General features: G+C 39.5%; 1 protein-coding gene across 1 annotated transcript in view; it reads right to left on the bottom strand.

Moving 5' to 3' along the window:
• LOC120533178 (gastrula zinc finger protein XlCGF57.1-like) overlaps window positions 1–7218 on the bottom strand; it is a 32782-nt gene extending 25564 nt beyond the window's left edge. The window contains exon 1 of the mRNA XM_039759910.1: window positions 7117–7218. The gene's annotated coding sequence lies outside the window, so the exon portion shown is untranslated. The remainder of the gene's footprint in view (window positions 1–7116) is intronic.
• Between the last annotated feature and the right edge of the window lie 2052 nt (window positions 7219–9270).

The raw sequence follows: 9270 nt of genomic DNA on the forward strand, positions 1-9270 counted from the left end.
AAAAGTGGACAGAGTAGAGCTATGGGGTTGTTATAGACTGGTAGACTACTTGGGGTTAAGGGAAAGCTAAAAAGAACAAAGTAGACACATGTCATTAATAGCGCTCTGGACTTCAGACAGGGCCAAAGGTTGACCTTCTCACAAAGTATATACAACTCGGATAAAAGACAGAAGTGGCTTAAGGTCAACTCTGTAAATGTCCTTGAGTTGCCCAGCCAGAGTACGGCCAGTTTGCCATACTTAGTTTAAAAAAAAAAATCATAACTCAACTGTTGTCAAACTTAATGGACAAACCATACTGTACCTTATACTTTATAAAGGGTCGTGGTGAGGATTTGCAAGGAATGCACACAGTCATATAAACTGCTGAAAAAAATTAAAGGAACACTTTGAAAACACATCAGATCTCAATGGGAAAAAGAAATCCTCCTGGATATCTATACTGATATAGACTGGGTAATGTGTTAGGAACGAAAGGATGCCACATTGTTTGATGGAAATGAAAATGATCAACCTACAGAGCCCTGAATTCAAAGACGCCCCAAAAATCAGAGTGAAAAAATTATGTGGCAGGCTAGTCCATTTTGCCAAAATTTAATTGCAGCAACTCAAAATTGTACGCAGCACTTTGTATGGCCCCTGTGTTCTTGTATACATGCCTGACAACATCGGTGCATGCTTCTAATGAGATGACAGATGGTGTTGTGGGGGATCTCCTCCCAGATCTGGACCAGGGCATCCCTGAGCTCCTGGACAGTCTGAGGTGCAACCTGGTGGCATTGGATGGACCAAAACATAATGTCCCAGAGGTGTTCTATTGGATTTAGGTCAGGAAAGTGTGGTGGCCAGTCAATGGTATCAATTCCTTCATCCTCCAGGAACTGCCTGCATACTCTCACCACATGAGGCCAGGAATTGTCGTGCACCAGGAGCCACTGTACCAGCATAGGGTCTGACAATGGGTCCAAGGATTTCATCCTGATATCTAATGGCAGCCAAGGTGCCTTTGTCAAGCCTGTAGCGGTCTGTGTGACCCTCCATGGATATGCCTCCCCAGAAAATCATTAACCCACCACCAAACTGCTCATGCTGAATGATGTTACAGGCAGCATAATGTTCTCCATGGCTTCTCCAGACCCTTTCACTTCTGTCACGTGCTCAGGGTGAACCTGCTCTCATCTGTAAAAAGCACAGGGCACCAGTGGTGCATCTGCCAATTCTGGTATTCTATGGTGAATGCCAATCGAGCTGCATGCTGCTGGGCAGTGAGCTCAGGGCCCATTAGAGGACATGGGGCCCTTGGGTCACCCTCATGAAGTCTTTCTGGTTGTTTGGTCAGAGACATTCACACCAGTGGCCTGCTGGAGGTCATTTTGTAGGGCTCTGGCAGTGCTCATCCTGTTCCTCCTTGCCCAAAGGAGCAGATACTGGTCCTGCTGATGGGTTATGGACCTTCTATGGCCCTCTCCAGCTCTCCTAGAGTAACTGCTTGTCTCCTAGAATCTCCTCCATGCCCTTGAGACTGTGCAGGGAGACACAGCAAACCTTCTGGCAATGACATGTATTGATGTGCCATCCTGGAGAAGTTGGACTACCTGTGCAACCTCTGTAGGGTCCAGGTATCGCCTCATGCTACCAGTAGTGACACTGACTGTAGCCAAATGCAAAACTAGTGAAGAAACAGTCAGAAAAGACGAGGAGGGAAAAATGTCAGTGGCCTCCACCTGTTAAACCATTCCTGTTTTGGGGGTCATCTTATTGTTGCCCCTCTAGTGCATCTGTTGTTAATTTCATTAACACCACAGCAGCTGAAACTGATTAACAACCCCCTCTGCTACTTAACTGACCAGATTAATATCCCATAAGTTTCATTGACTTTATGCTATACTCTGATTAAAAAGTGTTCCTTTAATTTTTTTGAGCAGTATATATAATTTCTACTTATTTTACATGGCTTTCTATTTTTCTGCATTATATATTATGCAGTCTTACTTTTTGTATTCATTATTTTGAATTAGAATGCATGAAAAATATTTCTTTTGCTCAACTTAAAACTATAGTGAAAACACAAACATTTCTAATGTTAATTTCACACTACTGCCCTTTTATAAAGGGGCAATAAGAGCACAAAAAAACCCAGCTAATTAAACAATATGATCAGTTATAGGAGAAAAGGCTTACCGAAACTGAAACATTGTGGGGGAAAAAAAACCTGAAGCCACAAGATTCCCCCAGGAATGAGACTGGAAACCAGCCACTTCCAAGCCTCAGCCTTGAGAAATTTTATGTTTCAATCTGTCCACTTGCTTATTAACATATAGATCACAACAAATTGGATGAGAACAGGTCATTCAGCTCAGTGAATCTTGCCAGTCCTATCCACTTAATTCTTCCAAAATAACATCAAATAAAATTTTGAAGACCCCCTAACATCCTGCTGTCTACCACACTACTTGGTAACTTATTCCTGTCTGTGGTTCTCTGTGTGAAGAAAAACTTCCTGATGTTTCTGCACATTTACCCTTAACAAGTTTCCAACTGCGTCCCCATATTTTTGTTGAACGTAAACAGCCTACTCCTCCAAACAGCCAATCATGTGGCTCTGACTCTGTGTATATGGCAGGCAGACATGGTCAAGTGGTTTAGCTCTTGTTGGACCAAATATAAGATCACAAGTCTTGGCCATTCTAAGTGCCTATGGTTGTGGTAGTATGGCTGTTGGAGGCAAATGCAGTGTTGCCAGGATTAAGGAAAAAAACTGCCTCCCAGATTTTGATGCACTACAGTCCATTAAGAGTTTACAAACAATGCTGTAATAAACAAAAAAGCATCAAGTGGATAATGGCTATGTGCACGAAAACCAGGGCCAGATTTACACATTTATACGCCTGAGGCCAAAGCACATAATTCTGCGCCCCCCTCAAAAAGTTGATCTATAATTTTCAATTTAATATGTAATAGTTTATTTTTGAAACATATAAGCACTTAATACAATCTTTATAATCTTTGAACCACAATATATTTTTAATTCAAAACTACACTACTTATGAAATTGCATAACATTATCACCTACAAAAAAACTTGCCATCCAGTTTCTTCAAGCCATCTTAAATACCTATTAGAATTTCTTCCTTTGCGCTTTTGAAAAAGCTTCAGTTGTTTCATTGAAGTCGACCAATCTTGTTAAATCTGCTTCGATGCAAAGAAGTGCAAAGACATTCAGCTTATTTTGAGGCATCGTAGATCTTAAATGATCCTTGATTCTTTTCAGAGAAGAAAAAGGCCTTTCAGCCAAGGAATTCGTCACCGGCGTGCAGACAAACATTCTTAATGAAATGTCAGCATTTGGATAAACTGTTTGTAGTCCTTTGTGCTAAAGGGGTTTTTAGTCCCAATGTTGCAATCAGTTATGTGAGATTTCAGATGGACAAGTTCATCGCATAGAGCAGGTTCCAAATCATGTTTGAAAATCAAAAGCAGGTTTCTTCCCTCTTCTTCAAGTTCTGGAGAAGTCAGCGACCAGAATTTTGTAAGAGCACCAAATCTTTAGCCAAACTCTTTGTAAGCAACTGACCTTTTGCTTTAAGGTTGTCAGCTATCATTAGAAACGTATTGATTCGAAAGTTATCATGCCCGCTTAATAAACGTGTCTCATCAAGTTTCCGGAGAATCGAACGCTTTTCATCACGCTCATATACAGTACCTTCTTTTCAGAAATGTTGAGAGCTTTTTCCTCATATAAATCAAACTGTTCTCGCAGTTCTATCAAGAACTTTACTAGTGATTGGAGAACTTTGGCAACTTCCAAAACATCAATTTCCACATTTAAACTAAACAGTACGGTATATAAAAGTAGTAACGATATATTTTAGGTACCTACTATCAGTAGATATGTAGAAGTCAAGCGATATGAGCGTAATTAATCACTTGGAAGCACTATTGTAACACCAAATCTGGAATTTTCCTTTTAACACGTGGTTTACGCCGAGTGTGTGAGAGTAGAAATAGCAAATGCTTTTTGCCTGTGACTAAGCAAGACAGCACAAGGTGTAGAGATGGGCAACGTAAATGTACTGCTCAATTTATTTAATGTATATGGAAGTAAATTTAAAAAACAGCATTTTATTTGGCCTTTTCAAAATAATACTGAAAAATTTGTAAATATTTGGTTGTTATTTGTTCTGTATATACACCCCCCTGACTGCTTCACCCTAGGCCATGGCCTATGTTGGCCTTATAGGAAATCCAACCCTGACGAAAACATCTTTTAATAAGAAAAATTCAAAGGAGAATGGCCAGACACACTCAAGATAATAGAAAGGCCACACATACTTAAGTAGCAGCTCTTTACGACAGCAATGTCCAGAAAGGCCTTTCAGAATGCATAAACAACAACATTTATTTATATAGCACATTTTCATACAAACAGTAGCTCAAAGTGCTAAAGTATCAGACCTTGAGGTAAACAATCTACAGCAGTGGGAGACCATTAACAACAGGGAAATGAAGCTACAGTAGGCATGAGATCTCCAAAGGTTGATGACTAAGGACTGAAAAAATGTCACCTGCTCTGCATCCTTTTATTTCTTAGGCATAAAGAGCATGAACCTAAGGATACAACTTGTTTTGTGTAAAAGGTACATGTATTGGTGATATTGGAATGTGGAAGAAGTGTTTTATGAACAAATATTAGGCCTCTTTAGGATAACTGGGCAGCATTTGAATGGTTCAGTTTGCTACAATGGTCTACACTGTCCTGAGATTTTAGTTGTTCCTTTGAGATATGGTGTAATTGGAGGTCCACATCATCAATGTATTGCCATAAAATCTGCAGGAACCGAGAAGCTATTGTGTCAGCCTAACCAAAATCTAGCATCATGTTGAACCTTGCGAAGAATTCAAGCTGTCCTGGAAGTCAAAGTGTGTACCGAGTACTAGTTAGGAGAACTGAATAAAGTGACCACTCAATTGTTTTCATTCAATGTTTTAAAGCATGCAATATTGGCCTCCACAACCTGAAAGGTTCTTGACCATGGGAAAGGGCATCAATATTCACTGCAGGTCCCGTTACACTGCTCAGTTGTAGGTGACTTTGGGGCTGTGTGAAGTTTACTATACACTCATTCTATTAGTGGTTGCCCAGTCTCTTTGAAGAAGTGATATTTCTACATGAAAAAGTACACCCTATTAAGTGCTTTTTCTTTTCTTTCTTTTTTTTTTTTTAACATGTGGACAAATCAAGATCTAATCTTCACTTAAACAATATTTATAAACTAGGGGGTTCGCCCCCTGCTCACTTCGCTTGCCAATCCCCCCTGGCCTGTGCTACGCGCCAGCCACTTCACGTTGCTGCCGCTCGTGTTGTGATGAGGGGGGCTGAATGCACTCCAAGGAGATGTGGTCGCTCCTCCAAAACCCCCTCTTAAACGGTGATACAATGGGAAACAAATAGTTTTTTTTACCACCTCTTTGCTCGATGAGCTGCTGCTGCCGTACTGCATGATCTGCATCTTGTGCGGCGCTTTGAACATTTAAAAGTCTGTGCAGCAGCTATCCTACTCTGTCTTTTGTTCTCAGCCCCGGAAGTGGTTAAATCTCTTGGCACAAAGTCTTGTCTCGTGGGACGCAAGTTCTTGATATTTTTTTCAGTTTATAATTTAAAAATGGAACAAGAATCTGAAAATCTAACAACATCACATTAAAGTTCAATAAATTCTGAAAAGAATGACACCAAACATATATACGTAGGTTTTAAAATAAACCTGATTTAAAGCGGGACATAAAATCGCTGCACTTTTAGGCTTAGGATTTTCTATATATAGAGAAGATAAAAGATGACATGATATAGCGAACATCGTGACATATTTACATTTCATTTTGTAGTTCATTGTGTAATATAAATAAACAACTGCAAATTGTGCATGTAGAAAAAAAATCCACCCCTACATTTCTCTCTACCTCAGATACCTAAAATTAGAATCAGACTCAAATGATTAGAACTTCAGTGGAGAGAATCTTATCTGAACTGGTCTTATTTCAACCTCAGACATTTAGTTTGGTCTGGTGTTATCTCTGTACTTATACTGAAAGAGCTCCGAGGCTTTCAGTAATATTAGAGATGCCTGGAAAAGCATTTATAGTATAATGTCTCAAAACAACTGTAAATCAAAACTTCTACTGCACAGAAGATCTGCAAGTGGTGTAGATTTCAAACAACTTGTCCAGGCCATGTCAACCCAGCAAGCTCAGCCTGACAGCAGGACACAAGATGCTGAAAGAAGTTTCATCAGCCCCAGAATTTCATCATGGGACGCACAGGTAGCTCTTGCTACTGTCAATGTCAAAATGCACAAGCCTGCCATTAGAAAGAGGCTGAACAAATTACATCTACATAGGAGCTTTGATAGGAGGTAAACTTTCATGTCTGAAAAGGACATCAGAGCAAGCGTCAAATTTTCCCATGAACATCTAGGCAAAGACCAGGACTACTGGAACAATGTGCTCTGTGTCAAAGGCAAAGATAGAGTTAGTTCCAGAAAAAATGTCTGCTGAAAACCACATTTGACCTGAAAAACCTGATAGCAATTGTAAAGTGTGGCAGAAGAAATGTTAGCAGGCCTGGGAAGCTCACCGTCACAGAATCTACTAGGAATTCTTTATTGTACCAGAGGGTGCTTCAGGATAATGTGAGATCATCTGTCAGAGGATTGAAGCTCAACCCAAAGTGTATCTTGCAACATGACAATGACCCTAAACATGCATATGAAATCCACCAAGGAATGGCTGAAAAGAAAGAAATGGAGGGCTCTGAAATGGCAGAGTCAAAACCCAGATCTGAATCCATTGGAGAGGCGGATATGAAATGGGTTGTGCAGGCAAGACTCCCTTCAAACATCACACAGATAAAAGAATTCTGCATCGAGAAATGGAAAAAAGTTACACCCAGTTCATGTCAGAGATAGAAATGGCAGATCTGTTCATCTTTTATTGAATAAATTATTGCAAAGTCAAATTTTCCAATTACACCACCTTTATCTAAAGATACTGTTTAAATCAAGGATATGTCCACTTATGTTTAAAAAGAAAAAAAAAAAAACATTTCATGGGGTTACTGACCTTATCTTACGATTCTATTCAATGTCAGCTGGAAAGTCACCATATGTTTACATGCAAATACTGAAAAAAAGAAGTATAGACAGGTATTACTCAACAGCTAGTACTAGAGGCTTGAAATTAAAAATTTATCTTCTTCATCAGCTGCTCTCAAGTACCATTTTCTGGGACAACTTATGACTGCAGGTGTTTGTTCTATCTAGTCTTTCATCGAGTCAGTCACATTCCCCCTAACTGATCTCATTGCTTAATGAGCTGGAAATGTCTTCCTCCTCTTATTTAGAAAAAGAGACTTGTATTTGACAGAAACCGAGTAATTATTTTTTTTAACTCGCTCTATTCCATGGAGTTTGTTCCTTTAATGGTATCCTACAATTAATAATGAGTGGAGCAAATGAAACTAAATGCTAAGGGCAGCATCTACTTCAGTGTTATCCACTTGTATGCTTATTAGTAAATACTGGGTTAAGTAACTAGAACATTAAAAAAGAGGAAATTATTAAAAGGCAAGACAAAAGTTGAGCACTTATACATCCAACACACATACAGTACAGGCCAAAAGTTTGGACAAACCTCCTCATTCAATGTGTTTTCTTTATTTTCATGACCATTTACATTGGTAGATTCTCACTGAAGGCATCAAAACTATGAATGAACACATGTGGAGTTATGTACTTAACAAAAAAAGGTGAAATAACTGAAAACATGTTTTATATTCTAGTTTCTTCAAAATAGCCACCCTTTGCTCTGATTACTGCTTTGCACACTCTTGGCATTCTCTCGATGAGCTTCAACTGGTAGTCACCTGAAATGGTTTTCACGTCACATGTGTGCCTTCTCAGGGTTATTTAGTGGAATTTCTTGCTTTATCAATGGGGTTGGGACCAGCAGTTGTGTTGTGCAGAAGTCAGGTTAGTTGGACGATCATTTATTTTTCAACAGGACAATGACCCCAAACACACCTCCAGGCTGTGTAAGGGCTATTTGACCAAGAAGGAGAGTGATGGAGTGCTGTAAATGGTCATGAAAATAAAGAAAACACATTGAATGAGGTGGTGTGTCCAAACTATTGGCCTGTACTGTAAATGTTTGCTTAATTCAGTAAAAAATGAACATAGCTAGGTTGTAATTTCTGAATCGACTCAAACACCTAGAAACTGTAAATGTTTTCATAACTAAAGTAGGGGGCATCTAACAAAAATGAGAACATATTTGTGATTAAAACCTACAGCCACAGGAGGCCCCCAGAACTGAACCTGAAAAACAAAGTTTCTACATTTATTTAAATAAAAAAAAAAAAACATTTACTGCCTTGGCCATGGTGCAAGAGCCAACTGAGCGAAATCTCTCCTTAGAGCAGGGGTCTCCAACACTTCGCTGGCGAGCTACCCCTTTCCAAGTAGCTTGCCAGAGGGTTAATGAATCCTATATAAATTAGAAAACTTGATTGCTCAATTTAGGGGTGGGCGATCTTTTCAAGAAATCATGTCATGATCCACAATCTGAATTGCAATCTATCTTTTCAATGTGGCATACACTTAAGAGAATATCCGGACTCAAACTCACCTAAGTAACAAAGTTTAATTCAATTGTTCTCTCGTTCACTAGCTAAGTGGAGTTAAGGAACACACCCTGAAGCTGGCGAGTGAGTGAGGAAGGCCCCTCCCTTCAGCCCGTCATGTGGATCTCGGATTCGCGCAAATAAATTGGTAACACAAGCGAGCTATGAGACATAACGAAATGAGAGAAGTCGCAAAATCAAAAGGAATGTTCTAGCAAATTATAGAAAAAACCCGATCTAAATCCGTTTAGTTCTCTCATGAATAGCGGACAGACATGCAGACAGCAAAACATTGGAATTTATATATTATATATTAGTAAACCTTCAGAATAATGTGCAGTTAAAGTCTCAACCGCATTCTCAGCATTTCTAGAGCTTAGCAGAGCCAGATAACTACATGAATCTTCACCAAGCAGCTCTGAAAATATCTGCTTTATTTGGGTCTCCATACCTCTGTGAGTCTGACATGAATGTCATGAAATCAAAGTTCAGATCAAGACTGACAGATGAACATTTAAAGGACTCCATAAGAGTGAACCTAAGTGGCTCCACTCCACCATACACATGCCACTCTTGTTGACTCCATGCAGTGCCAG

Source organism: Polypterus senegalus, chromosome 8 (assembly GCF_016835505.1).
Source record: "Polypterus senegalus isolate Bchr_013 chromosome 8, ASM1683550v1, whole genome shotgun sequence".
Classification (NCBI taxonomy): domain Eukaryota; kingdom Metazoa; phylum Chordata; class Cladistia; order Polypteriformes; family Polypteridae; genus Polypterus; species Polypterus senegalus.